A 15,117-nucleotide genomic window follows, 5' to 3' on the forward strand; every position below is an offset into this window, starting at 1 on the left:
GGAGATGGAATAGCTATTTACCTTTACACGCTGCACTGAAGATTATTGGATACAGATTTATAAAAGGCTTAATTCACGTAGTCAATGCTTCCAGCCATTAGGTGCTTTAATTCTTTGCAGGTTAAGCAAAGCAGAGTGGGTAGATGAGATACATGGACAGAGATGAATACTTAAGGAGAAAACATGCTGCTATTCTGTAGGGATGTGTCTATATGGGGTTATGTCAATACAGATAAAGAACTGCATTATTTAAAGGAGAATGCAATATATTATTACAAAAATAAGGTGAAGACTAACAAATGGTCCCCAATATCCAGAACTGAGGACAGAGGCAAAAGCTGGCATATCCTGATTCTGGAGGGACTTCTGGACTCCACATCCCTACTTGTAGTTTGATTATCATTTAACATGTTTACCATCACTTAAAGAATCGCAGAACCATTAAGGTTGGAAATCCCTTCCAATCCAAGCCATTCTGTGATTCATTTGTAAAACTTCACAATAGCCGTTTTAGAAAACAAGTTACTGTAAAAAAGAAGGAAATCAAAAACAATGTGGTTATTTACATATTCCCTGCTTGACCACTGTGGCTGCTTCACACACATTACTGATGAGCTCTGCTCCAGAACCGGACCGCCTTTTCTATTGCAAACTGACAGCAGGAGATGCTATTTTTACAAAAATACAGCCAATTACAGTGGAACCAATAAACCAGAAAGCCAAATCCACTGTGGCTTTCTGTTTGTAAGGTTTTCAGGGTATGTTTGCCTCTCTTGTCTCCAAAGCACCACGGTTTCTCTCAGTTCTACCCAAGCAAGCCGCAGTAATTAACTCTCCTGCAGAATGCACTCATCAGGGTCCAGGGCTCAGGTGCTTCATTCAGAGTAAAGGATGGAACTGATGGGGTTAAGCTGAGCCCATAACGGCTAGGAAATGGCAAAATAAATTCAATTTACTGCTGCTCTACTTCAGGCAATTCCCCTGTTGCTACTTTAACTCGTCAATGAAGAAAAAACAACAGTATTATGTGTGTGTGTGTGTATGTATATATATATTTATATATATACATACATATATATATATGCAAACTTTTTTTTTTTTTTTTTTAAACTATGCTACTCTGTTGTAGTCATACAAAAATAAAACCTTTTCACTTCAAAAAGTCACAAGACCTAGATATTACCTACAAGGTCTCATCAGATCAAGGAGACAATTTTCAAAGGCCATCAGATCACCAGTGGCATCAGCACCAACATAAGCCAAGAAAAACGTCAGTACCCAGTTTCTACCATGGAAAGACTTTTCCCTCCCTTTTGCTGTGACGACATGTCTTATTTTCTAAGATTCATTACTGATATGCTGTCTATATTGCTGATGATACAGGATTCTTCAGTTCAGCAGAGCATCTGCTTTACATGGAAAGCAGAGTAACCAAGATGTGCTGAAAACAACCTGTTGTATGGCTAGGAACCAAAGAAAACAGAATACCACACAACTGTGCTGAATACATTGATATTTACCAAGATGTTAGGCAACACCCTCTAACCTACTCAGCATGGCCATCCTCACTGAGTTGCTGCTTCTTTAGTAATACGAAGAGCCTGCAGGCAAGATCTCATCCTGGCAGGTCCGCATTCATGACTTTCTGTGATGCCAAAGCTTTTGGACTGAATTTAAACCACAACGGAATCTATACATAGGTGCAACCTTAAAACATGAGAAGGGAAACCACTTTGAGTCCACTGTTTAGATACACAAAATGGGATGCTGGAGATGGGAGACTTCAACAGATCCAGATGAAGTCTTGCATTTCACAGATAAGTGAATGTGGCAACTGCCTGGATTTCAAGAAATATATATATGTGACACTTAGGAACACATTTTAGAGGGCAATATAGGTGGTAGGTGCAAGGTTGGATGAGACGATCCCAGAAGTCTTCTCCAAACTTAATGATTCTATGATATGAGAAAAAACTGTGCCACGGAGCACAGAATCTTTTGCCAACAGAATTTTTGCCAGAAAATGAAAATAACTCTCAAAGAAACCTTTGTCAGTAAATGAGCATTTGTCTAAATGCCCACGCACCCCATATTTTTTCCCTGATAATTCTTAACCAGCAACAATTCTGAGCCCATATCATGAAATGAAAAATAAACAGAGATTGAAATGTACCCACTACAACACCAGCCACCAGGAACATATCATCCAAGACAGATTATTACACTAATTGAACTACTTTGCTACAAGCAGATCATATTACCACAGAAGACCTCAGCATTAGACCAAGGCTTCAGGGCCAGCCCATCAACATCTGCCCAACCTCTGCACCTCATTCTGCTCCCAATACTCTTCTCCATTAATAAGATCAGGGACATCTTTCCCAGTGGTATCAATGCCTTGTCAGCTAAAATTCAAATCAATCAAGCCCTGGAAGCAGATGCAGCAAATAACTCAATCATGTTCATCATTTTAACTTACCCTATTGATGCATCAGGTCAACCTTGAAATCTCTATTCACATTATCAGCCTTCATGATATTAAGATAATCACGCAGAAGACTGATTAGAAGTTTCCCATAATTGCAAAGCATAAGAATTACCACACGGGAACACTTTATCTATTTCATTACCCCTCTTTGACTACAGAGAGTGCTTTCTTCCCCAGAAATTAGGACAATGAATACCGTGCTGAGAAAGAAGCACTAAAAACAAAACTGAGCTCCTCTTCTCAATAATGGGGCAGTAGGTGCTGTGCATACATTTCTGAACAAGCATGAAGCTCACTGTTTTTAAAGATGAACATCTGCTGAAAATCTTTAAGAGACTTTCAAGCTTCTGTGAATTACCTTTATTTTACCTAAACTGTATGAAGGACAATCTAATTCCTCCTGGCTGATTTGGAAAATGATTGAAAATAGCTGCCTTAACACCATTCACTTCTCTAAGCTCTGCATTGATGGGGGCACCACACTACAGGAAAGATGCTGAGGCCCTAGAGCGTGTCCAGAGAAGGACAACGAAACTGGTGAGGAGTCTGGAGCACAGACCTTATGAGGAACAACTGAGGGAGCTGGGATTGCTTAGTCTGGAAAAGAAGAGGCTCAGGGGAGACCTCATTGCACTCTACAACGTCCTGAAGGGAGGTTGTGGTGAAGAGGGATCTGGCCTCTTCTCCCAGGCAACAAACAGGACCTGAGGAAATGGCTGCAAGTTGTACCAGAGGAGGTTTAGGTTAGGCATAAGGAAGAACTTTTTCTCTCAGAGAGTGGTCAGACACTGGAATGGTTGCCCAGCAAAGTGGTGGAGGCTGGCAGTGTTCAAGAGGCATCTGGATGAGGAGCTGTGAGATGTGGTTTAGTGCTTGTGGTAGCAATGGCAATGGGAGGGCGGTTGGACTAGATCATCTTGCAGGTCGTTTCCAACCTTGTGATTCTATGATTTTAATACCTAACCTAAACCTCCCCTGTCTCAGATTAAAACCATTCCTCCTTGTCCTATCCATCGTAAACAGTCATTGTCACATAATTAATTCAACAGTCATATCTCACAAAAATTTAACAGGAAAAGAACTAATTTTTATCATCTTAAAGTCAACTGTTCACTTCCAACTAGCTCTTTTTCTTCCTATAACAAATAAAAGGCAAGAACATTTTGTTATTTATGGAAGTAGATGTTTTCTCCAGCGGGGATACAGAAGAAAACAATCCGTATCCAGATTTTAGGATTATTTAAAGAGAAAAGGAAAAAATATAAGCACAAACTAACCAAATAGCCCTATGTGGGGAAAAAAGAACAACAAATATTTTGACTGAAGCTCACCACTTCTGAGAGCAACTATCAAGAATTAAAAAGAGCGTGTCCAGCAGGTCGAAGGAGGTGATCCTCCCCCTCTACTCTGCCCTGGTAAGACCTCATCTGGAGTACTGTGTCCAGTTCTGGGCTCCCCAGTACAAAAAAGACAAGGATCTCTTGGAAAGAGTCCAGCGGAGGGCCACAAAGATGGTGAAGGGCCTGGAGCATCTCTCCTATGAGGAAAGGCTGAGTGAACTGGGTCTGTTCAGCCTTGAGAAAAGAAGATTGAGAGGGGACCTGATCCAGGTCTATAAATATCTAAGGTGTGGGGGGCAGAATGGCGAGGCCAGACTGTTTTCAGTGGTGAGTGGAGAGAGGACAAGGGGAAACGGCTGGAAACTGCAGCATAGGAAGTTCCGCACAAACATGCACAAGAACTTCTTTACAGTAAGGGTGACGGAGCACTGGAACAGGCTGCCCAGGGAGGTGGTGGAGTCTCCTTCTCTGGAGATGTTCAAGACCTGCCTGGATGCCTACCTGTGCGACCTGCTATAGGGAACCTGCTTTGGCAGGGGGGTTGGACTCGATGATCTCTGGAGGTCCCTTCCAACCCCTACAATTCTGTGATTCTGTGATTCTGTAACACAGCTATAATCATTTATTGATCTCACACGCAGCAAGAAGACTTCACAAAACAAGAAAAAAATCACAAGGGATGTAGCCCAACGACAGTCTTCTCCATTAACTCAAGAACAATGTTCTACTGAATATTTCAAGCGCAATTACACGGTAACAAAATGGCACCATGCCACAAAGTCCTATAAATTATTCTCTCTCAATACTTCCCTTCCAAGCAAATTTGCCAGGAGGCTGAATAAATGAAGTGTTCTGAGATCAAAGGATGAAAGACACTGAAGAAACGCTGAGGATCCTTCAAATTGCCATGTTTGTTTGAAAGCAGAAAAAAATATCTTAGTAGTTGGTGTCACGACTTCCAACTGGGATCTGGCCACTTGGCCAAGCCCGCTGTCTGTTACAGGAACACACGAATGACTTCTCACTCCAATCAGCAAATATACAGGGATAGTCACCTGCAAATAACTGGGAATTATCACACCTCTGAGATGCTTTCTGCAGAAGAATATAACAACTACTGTTCTAAACAACAGCCCTCTCTCCATGTTGTGACTCCAACACATCTAATTCTCCTGGCTATATTTTAGAACTACCAACAGGAGAAAACTTTCCACTGAGTTTCTTTAATGGCAGGGGGATTGAAACTAGATAATCTTTGAGGTCCTTTTCAACACAAGCCATTCTATGATTCTACAATGCAGATAAAGCATGGCAAGCAGCAGAGAAGCAAGCTGAAAAACAGGGTGATGCACGAGCTCCAGAAGACTCCAGGTCTCATGGCTATGACAGGGATGCTTCCATCAAGAATCCCAAATGTCTTTTCTCAGGTCATGACTTCAGCATTTAAAGCTCCAAATGCTAATTAACCAACGGCTTAAACATGCAAGTTGACTCTTTCCTCTTAAGCAAAGCATTTGTGAAATTTTTTCGTATTGCCGAGAATTAGTAACACCAAACTCAATAAATGCAAAGTGATGCACAATGAAGAAGTGTTACAACATGCGTGCTCCTTTCACAAAATGAAGCTAATAAAAAGGAACTACATCTCACAACCAGCACCTAAACAGTAACTTTGCCCAAGGCTGCTACTCACTGGAAAGCAACAGGATGTAAAGGAAATAAGAGAATAATTGGAGGATTATTATAATGTTAGTAGGTAAAATTAGCAGAGCTGCCTCATTAGGAGCTTGTTCTTTTTAATAGAGGAGATATAAAGAACTAAAGATGTGAGACAAACAAAAAAAAACACTTCTCACGTACAGTGATGGAGAAGAAAGGAGGATGTATTCAATGCCCCAGGCTGGATGTGGCTCTGGGCAGCCTGGTCTTGTTGTTGGCAACCCTGCCAACATAGCAGTGGAGTTTATGCTAGATGATCATTGCGGTCCTTTTCAACCCAGGCCACTGTATGATACTACGACACACTGAAGAGATTAATTCTATTTAGAAAACAGACTGACACCAAACATAGCAAAGAAAGTTCCTCAGTAAGAAAGTTTTGGGGCAGACAGATGTGGAACCTCTTTGTTTCCTCCCTCATATGACCAAAATCAGTTTTCTCCCATGGAAAAAAAGTCAGGGTATTCAAGAGATAAGTGACATTTTTTAAGTAACTAAACTGTAGTACAGGATGTAACGACCAACAACACAAGCCTCCAAAGGACAGTGAGGGAGATTTACGGGGCCAGCCAGCACTGTTATAACTAAGTTGTAACACAATGCTTAAGACAGGCTTAATAGTTAACCATCAGGAAGTTGGCAAAAAAATTGTCACAGTACTCACCTATCATAGCATTACTTTCTCTTCTTTTGAGCACAGTGGTAACAATCCAAAAGAGCGATTCTGGAGCTAAATGAAACCAATGTGTCACTAGCCAATACCTAGACTGCTTATAATTAAAGGCACCATTAAGCCTTCAGAAAGCCAGATGCTAATCCATGTCAAAGTTGCACAGCTGAATTTGTTCCTATATATATATATATATATGTATGTATATATACAAAACACCCCCTAAAAGGATATATTTTTATGGAAGCTTTTTCTGTACCCTACAATCTTAGGATCATTCAAGATGCTTTTGCACCATTTTTAAAAGGCTTTTCCCAGTCATCTGTCAGCTAATTTAAGATGGAATAAGTGTGGGGGGGGAAGAAAAAAAAGACCATCTAATCACTAATACAGAGGGGAAGTTAATAAAATAAATAATAATCTTGTTTACGGAGAAACAAATCTCTTCTTCTGTATTTCTCATTTTTAGGAGGTGAAGGGAAAGGTAATATTCCAAGTTTCTTTTTCACATGCTTATTTTATCAGGGTCAGAAAAGCCAAGCGACTGTAAATTCCTGCAGATTGATAAATACCACAAGCATAGTTTATCCATTCTTGAAAAAGTTTTTATATAAGCAATGCAGAATGATTATTAAGTACCATGAAAAGTGCTCTCACGCAACCTGGTCTGGGTAACAGAACACCATGAATTATCTTTTTTGATGAAGACACTAATTGTGTTTTCCCCTCTGCACTTCGAGGGGGGGAGGGGACAAACTAGGAATCAACTCACAAACAACCAAGATACTAAAAATATTACCACCAAAACGCATGAGGGTCAAAAAATAAATTCTTAGCTGCCTTCTCAGTATAATGCAGAAAGCAAGTCTATTCTTAAGTATACAGCAAGGCCAGTGAGTTTGGGAAAGAGACAGATGGGAGAATATGTAGGAGAGTATGTTCCCAAGTACTTCCACAAATAGGCTACCAAAAGTTGAGGAGATGCTGCCTCACAAGAGATGCAGAAGTCATAGAAGATCAGGAAGAGACAGAAAAGTACTACTTGTTCCATGGCACCACCTCCACTTGCTTATCCTTTAGTTTCCATTATTTGCAAAATGAAATGGCCACCCATGCTCGTGAGAGTGATAGATACCAGTATATCAGCCTTCCCAGCCTTCACCAGAAAGAATTATGGTGGTGGATCTTCATCAATGGATCATGCTTACTTTCCCATCTCTGAGTCCCATTGCTCAGTTACTTCAACCACTCCTGTAACACAAAGCTCTTACTGGCCAGCTACAGCCTGATTGGGAAACTGGGAAATTAATTGTGTCAGGAGATGAAAGATACATCTGCAGGAGATCAGGCATCTTCTGCTCTTCAGAAGATGGAACACTGAGAGCAGACGGAAATCTTCCTTTTGAGGCACGATACAGATGCTGGTGATGGGTTGATGGTTGGTTGATGATGAGATGATCTTAGTGGTCTTTCCAACCTTAATAGCTCTATGAAATATGTAATTCAATTGAATCAGTTAATTGATTCAATTAATTGATTATGCAGCTGTAATTCAAAATTAAACCTAAATGATCCATTGCAAAAACTTGCCTTTTTATTTTCAGTACTTCTGATATATCCAATGCATAGCCTTATTCACAGTCAAGTCAGAGTAAAATCAGTTACTGCCAACACCGCTGGATCCCAACAGCCCTTTTACTAAAGGTGAGTGTAAAAATTAAGGGAGTGACAGAGATTACTAAGGGAAATACAGCAACACAGCTGCACGTTTTCCAATCAAAAGTCATCTCATAGGGATGGAAATATCCCAGGTGCAGAAGGATGCAACAGTGCGTATGCATGGCAGTTTGCATTAGTTCAGCTTCTAAACAAATCATAACTAGTCATCACAGTTGAAAAAGATCTCCAAGACCACCTAGTCCAACCCTTCACATACCACCAATATTTCCCCACTAACCTATGTCCCTCTGTACTACAACTAAACGTTTCTTCAACACCTCCAGAGACTGTGACTCAACCACCTCCCTGGGCAGCTCATTCTAGCATGTCTGCCCTTTCAGAGGAGAAATTCTTCCTAACATCCAACCTAAATCTCCCCCTGAATCTCTTCCACACAGTCTTCCAGCCATTCTGCCCCAAGTCTGTAGCACTGCCTAGGATTGTTGTGCCAGAAGTGCAGGATCTGGCATTTGGTCTTGCTGAACTTCATCCCACTGGCCACAGCCCAGCAATCCAGCCTGTCCAGATCCCTCTGAAGGGCCATCCTACCCCAGGCAGATCAACACTTCCTCCCAGCTCAATGTCACCTGCAAACTTACTGAGGGTATGCTCAATTCCCTTGTCTAGGCAATCATTAAAGATTGAACGGATAGACTCCAATACCAACTGTTGGGGAATATCACTTGTGATCAGTCGCCAGCTGGGTTTAACTCAATTCACCACCATAATTATTGCATGCACAATTACTGTATTATAGTTGTGAACATAAATTGTCATTTCCAGTTGTCAGATGAACAAATCAGCTGACATAAGCATATTTGCCTACAGTTCCTGAAAAGATAGGTAACAGAGTACAAGGAGGCCTATCCAAGGCTTAGGTGAAGAAGAACTAAAAAAAAAAAAGTTCTCGTTTTTCATATATTTCACAAGTCAAAGCATTGCCTGCTCTCCAGTTTCCATGAGTTGTATTTATTTATGACCGTTCTTAATTCAAGAAGCAAACTAGAAATGATAATGCATGATCTTTCTGCAAAATGAAACCGAGATGGATGAAAGGTGAGAGGTATAATTTAAGACAGTATATATTTTTCACTGTACCAAGAATGCTGCATTCAGGCTGGAAGAAAGGTTGCTAGTAAATTGAAGTCAGCAAAAGGTAACAGCAGAGTTTACGAATAACATCTCAAAAGAGAAAGGAGATCACTTGGGCATCCAGAGAAGAGAACAAGCAGACAGTACACAAGACCCCTCCTCTCCCCAGACGTATGTGAGCACAGTCATCTTCAGAGGCTCACAAGATCCTGAGATGAAGCATTTGAGACTTGCACTGGTGCCATCCGTAGTAGCACCTGTTGTGACACCTCCTCACCAAAGCCATGTATACAATGACAAACAGGTTTGAGTCATTTCCTTTCTCCCAACTGGCTCATTCCTTTTAAATGTAGAAGTGTCAGCAGTCGGGATCTTCCTTCAAAGAGTACAGATGATCACTTTCCTGAGCTGCCTGGATTAAGCTCTCAGCCTTTTTGTAAATCCTACAGGAGATCAAGTGAAGAGTTCATTCCTTTCCCTCTGAAGACTGAAATCTGATGAAAACACAGTTTCTCAAGTAAATGAGAAATTCTTTATGTGCTCTTGTTGGAAGAATGGAGGTCTACACTGCAAATCAACAGGCAACTAAAGAGACAGCACTGTGTCACTCTTCAGTGTCTTCTCCTTGACACCTCAGTGTCCAGCCGAGAGTTGCACGCTGAGGGCATAGAATCATAGAATGGCCTGGGTTGAAAAGAACCACAATGATCATCTAGTTTAAACTCCATTGCTATCTGCAGGGCCACCGAACACCAGACCAGGCTGCCCAGAGCCACATCCAACCTGGCCTTGAATGCCTCCAGGAATGGGGCATCCACAACCTCCTTGGGCAACCTGTTCCAGTGCGTCACCACCCTCTGAGTGAAAAATTTCCTCCTAATATCTAACTTAAACCTTCCCTGTCTCAGTTTAAAACCATTCCCCCTTGTCCTATCTCTATCCACCCTTGTAAACAGCCGTTCTCTCTCCTGTTTATACGCTCCCTTCAAATATTGGAATGCCACGATGAGGTCTCCCCGAAGCCTTCAGGGCAGGCTGAGTCTCAATTTATTTTCCAGCATGGATCACCAACATACACAGTCTTACCTACCACCAAGCAACTTAAAATCCAACATCCCTGGGCATCCCGATCTAGTAGCTGGCAACCCTGCCCACAGCAGGAGAGCTGGAACTAGATGATCTTTGAGGTCCCTCCAACCTAAGCCACGCTATGCTTTTATGACAGTTACCATGACCTCACGGAGGAGCTACTCTGCATATCTGGGTTCTCTGGGACCACAATTTCTTTGGTTAGGGGTCCAGAGGAGGACAAAGGATACACTGAGTTGTGACAGGGGAAGGTCAGGCTGGGTGTTATGACAAGCATCCTCACCAGAAGGTGGTGAGCATGGAACATGCACCCCACCGCATTGTCATGGCCTCAAGCTGCTGGATTTCATGAGCATTTGGATAACACTCTCAGACTGGATTTTAGTTAGTTGTGTGGAGCCAGAAATTGGTCTCAGTGATACTTACACGCCACCTCTAACTCAGGATATGCTCTGACTCCAAGATCCCTGCTCTCATCTCTTACAACACTCCCTCTGCCACAATGACTCCACTCTTTTGCTCTGTATCAACATATATCCATGGATGTTTTGCCACCACAGCTTCAATTCCCACTCATTTTTCAATTCCCTCTCCAAAGTATCCTCCCAAGTACCAGACAAGCAGCAAGCAGCACAGATGAATAATCTAGACCTATACACTTAATGACTGGTTGACTGGATGCACTAACCATTCAACTGAATGATCCCGCAAAAAATAGGTAATTGTTGAATTTTCCTCTGTTTTCCTTGTGGACATTGAGATATTAAGCTCTTATGTGCTTCATGAACAAGTTCACTGATGGTTGGGTGGAGAAGAAAAGCCCAGATCAGTGATCTGTACTCTTCTCTCTGATGTGATTAACTCAGCCAACCCACTAAAGTGGAAAAAGCATAAAGACACCAACAGGAGAAAGCCTTAAAGGAAGTGAGAGACTTCAGACTTTCAAAAGATAAATTCCACTTCTGAAAACAACCTAACAGTGCTCATTTGTTCTCACTTTCATACCCTGGACCCACACGCTGTGTTTGTATTTAATTTTCTGGTTCACCAAGTAGAAAAATAACCCATTCCTCAGGCTTCTCCTTTTATTCATGCACTTGGTCAGAACCAAGCTGAACATGCTGATACGCCATTAAAGGTTTCAGGTACTCCTAGTTCTGGTTTGCACTCACAGTATACCAAAGCATCAATAATGGGCACTCCACTCTCTGCACCATGGGCAATGGCACTGCCCGGAATAATCTACCTTTGGTATCACACACCAAACAAGGTCCCATCATACCAGCCAAGGTTATTCCAAGCTATGATGGCTCAATCTCTCTTCAGCTATGGATGCAGGCAAGATTGATCAAAACCACAGAGTTAAAAATTAAGAACTGTTTGAGTTGGAAAGGGACCATTAAAGACCATCTAGTCCAACTCCCCTGCAATAAAAAGGGTCACCTACAGGTAGATCAGGGAGCTCAGAGCCCCATCCAGCCTGATCTTGAATGTCTCCATGGATGGGGAAACCCATCCACCACCTCTCTGGGCAACCTGTTCCAATGCTTCATCATCGTTAGCATAAAAAATTTCTTCCAGTCGTATTCAATCTAAATCTCCCCTCTTTTAGTATGAAACCATTTCCCTTTGTCCTGTCACAACAGGGCTTGCTAAAAAGTCTGTCCCCATTTTTCTTATAGCCCTCCTTCAGACACTAAAACCCTTCCACAGCTCTTCTAGCCAAACACCAAGTCCCTTTCATTTTGAACAAATCAAACGACGGAATTGGCTCACCACACAAACATACGGATGCCAATACTGGCAATAAAAGAGGCTGAAGGCAATGGAAGCTTTTAAGAAAAATACAAAAAAAAAAAAAATCTTATATTGGCTTAAAGTGATGTGAAACTGCACCTTTGAGCTGCGGCTCCACGATGCATTAGCTCCGACAAGGGAGATAAGTTAGGACCTTCCCACACTGCTCCTTCCCTGCCCCACACCACGCTTGGCTCTCCACTCTCCCTCTAATTCAGCAGCCAGCAGCTCATGCTGTAAATCAGATCAATGAAACATTCAGTTAAAAATAACAGCCAAAACCTCCTCCATTGCGGGAGCGCCTTTAGTATAATAAATGATGAAAGCACGCTGCTAAAAAAAGCAAGCTGAGCTGAGAGAGATTTCTGAAGAAAAGGTGGCAAGAGCAGCACCAAGCCCAGCCAGCAGAAAAAGGACAGACAGAGAATAAAACTGAAATCAAACCTCTGGCTGAGGCCCTACACATCCATAAGAAGGAGGAACTGATCCATACTGACCTGCAGCTCAGCAGTGTGTCCCAGATACACACTAAGACCTTTGTTGTTTCCCAGCAGAACCATGACTAAATACCAAATTAAATTAATAATGACCCAAATTAACTGTTCAGTGTCAGTAATCACGGCAGTTCAATGTCCTGCTCCCACCATGACAGTGCTGTGGGTCCACTATCTGGGTAGGGATGCTCCAAGCTCTACCAGGTGACCAGAATAACCCTAATATATAACCCTGCATCTCTCAACAGTGGTCACGTGGCTTGAAGAGGATTACCTGGCCTTTTTAGCTCTGCATGGACAAGTCACAAGAGCAGGATATCCCGGGAAAACTATTATTCTCCCATTGGGAGAAAGCCCTTGGGCATCTCATACATTATTTATGCATCACAGTTGAGAAAAAAGGTTTTTTACAATCATTTTCATGATGCTGAGAAACATGAGGTCTTTTTGGCGTGTTTTTTTTTTTTTTTTTTTTTTTTGTAGGTCTTTTTTTTACCTCTTGTTCCTACAACATCTGTGGCTAGCTCAGCTTTACCATAAATGCAGATGTATGGCAATGCATTCCTCTAGAACACGTGCTGCAGCTTCTCAGCTGCTTCCCATCCCATTTCCATCTCAGCTGTTTCCAATGCCAAGATGCAAACCTGTAGCTGCAGCTTTTAATGCCTTTTACAAACATGTAGTTCGCTCTGTATTTCATTTCATTTTCCGAACAGCAGCAATAGCAAGTTTACTGAACTGGCTAATACATAATGACACCATCTCCAGAGCAAAAGAAAGGCAATACAGATGGAATGAGAAGTACAGAGTGGACACAGCATCCCACCTGAGTTATAGAATCACAGAATCATTGAATCACTAAGGTTGGAAAAGATCTCTGAGATCATCTAATCCAACTACCAACCCACCACCACCATGCTCACTAACCATATTTCTCACTGCCACATCTATACATTTTTTGAACACCTTCAGGAATGATGACTCCATCACCTCCCATGAAGTGGTTTGGAATGATGCAACACCTTTTCTTTCAGGCTTTTGTTAATTCTCACACTGGAAGCCACAGACCTCCCATATTCAAATCAAACTCAATGTTAAAAAAGAGGGATTGCAAAATATATAAAAATTGCACTCCTAAGGTATGTCATGCGGCATTTTTCAAATAAATATCAAAAGCTATTTCAGTACAGGGTTTCCACTTACTTGCAGTCTTTACACAACTAAAAAGTTTAATCTCTTCCACATATTTTAACTTAATTGCACAGAGAAATTCACCAGCATAGGACACTGCCAATCATCCTGCAGTCCACATCTCTGCAGTTTGCCAGGCTGCAGACTCCCTAAAGCCACCCTTCTACAACATAAGATTTCCTCTGGACCTACTATTCAGAAAGTCTCCAGCCGGCCTTTGCTTCCACCCTCCAAACTGCAAGAATTCATCAACACAAATTAAATTCAAGCTACCCACGTCAGGAAACATCCTTCTTTTCCTGTGCATACACAGCTTTTACCTTCCAGTATCTTATATCCTACAGCTTATACTCAATGACTACCAGCTGGACCTTCAATAGCAGGACATATATTTGTACAGCTCTACTCTATGTGCAAGTAAGAGCTTTCCAATCAGATATTAGCATTCAGTGTCTTCTCTGTCATTCCTACAGCACGCTGCAATACATCTTCATCAGGTTCTTGCTTCAGCTCACCATGATGGGGTACGGCTCATTCTGGGGACAGCTTCCAGGCACAGTCTCTCAGCTCACTCTTACAGACCACTGCTGTGCCAAATCCAGATACTGCCAGAAATCACATGCACTAAAAGAAAAAAAAACATGCACATAATCCACTTCTTTTCTAAAAATAGTCACAAACAGGTAGGTGGATGGCTGGACTTGATGATCATAGAGGTCTTTTCAACCGTAATGATCCTGTGATTCTAATACTGAACAAGACGCAATATACACTGTATTTTAGTCGACGTGTGACTATGTCAGAGCCAAAGCAAGGTGATTCTAGTCCACAACATTCCTGATTCACCAAGAAGGTGCAGAACCTTGGAACCCAAACTTAGAAGGTAGCAAGTGTAACACAGCATCAAATTGCCCCATTTGCTTCATATTAAATAGACAGGACAGAGGTGCTGATGCTGAAAAAATTCTCAGCAATTCATGCAATCTGTATTGAATTGCTAGGTTTGCACAAACTCTGTAATATAGTATTGTGTATCATTGTGTATCTGGGAGGAACAGAGACAAGGCACGCTCAGCACCTGCCTCCATAGCACCCTACTGCTGGAAAATTAAGAGAAAAGAATCTTGGTTTAATGGAGTGTTATTCTGATTCAGTATAGCACAGAAAGAGATGGATTTGCATCATTTAGTTTTTAACCCTCCAGTAGATTAAATTAAAAAAAAAAAAAAAACCAACACAAACATAACAAGATACAAGAGCAATTATGAAGAGGGTGGCCAGAAATTGGTGCTACATTTATCACGGGAAGCTGGTTGGGGAGTTCCCCTGAACCAGCTCATACCATTGATGAAGGCATTTCTTTGCATCAGCCTGCTGCAATACACAGATAAACCACAGCTGCACTGCATGCATAAATTGCGCTTAGATACATAAATCTTAACAAAGTGGCTTCTTATTTTGAGGCAAAACCAGCAAGAATTGTAAGTTGCATTAAAGATTTGCTTTTCCACCCTCTTC

General features: G+C 41.7%; 1 protein-coding gene across 9 annotated transcripts in view; it reads right to left on the bottom strand.

Annotated features, from left to right (window-relative positions):
* The window catches only part of TSNARE1 (t-SNARE domain containing 1), a 464,710-nt gene that overhangs the window by 429,142 nt on the left and 20,451 nt on the right, over window positions 1-15,117 (bottom strand). Inside the window, exon 3 of one of the 9 annotated variants that reach the window (XM_052704281.1) lies at window positions 14,115-14,223. The exons of the other annotated variants lie outside the window; for them this stretch is intronic. The gene's annotated coding sequence lies outside the window, so the exon portion shown is untranslated. The remainder of the gene's footprint in view (window positions 1-14,114; window positions 14,224-15,117) is intronic. 9 annotated transcript variants of the gene reach the window in all.

Source organism: Tympanuchus pallidicinctus, unplaced genomic scaffold (genome assembly GCF_026119805.1).
Source record: "Tympanuchus pallidicinctus isolate F22 unplaced genomic scaffold, pur_lepc_1.0 scaffold5, whole genome shotgun sequence".
In the NCBI taxonomy this organism is placed as follows: domain Eukaryota; kingdom Metazoa; phylum Chordata; class Aves; order Galliformes; family Phasianidae; genus Tympanuchus; species Tympanuchus pallidicinctus.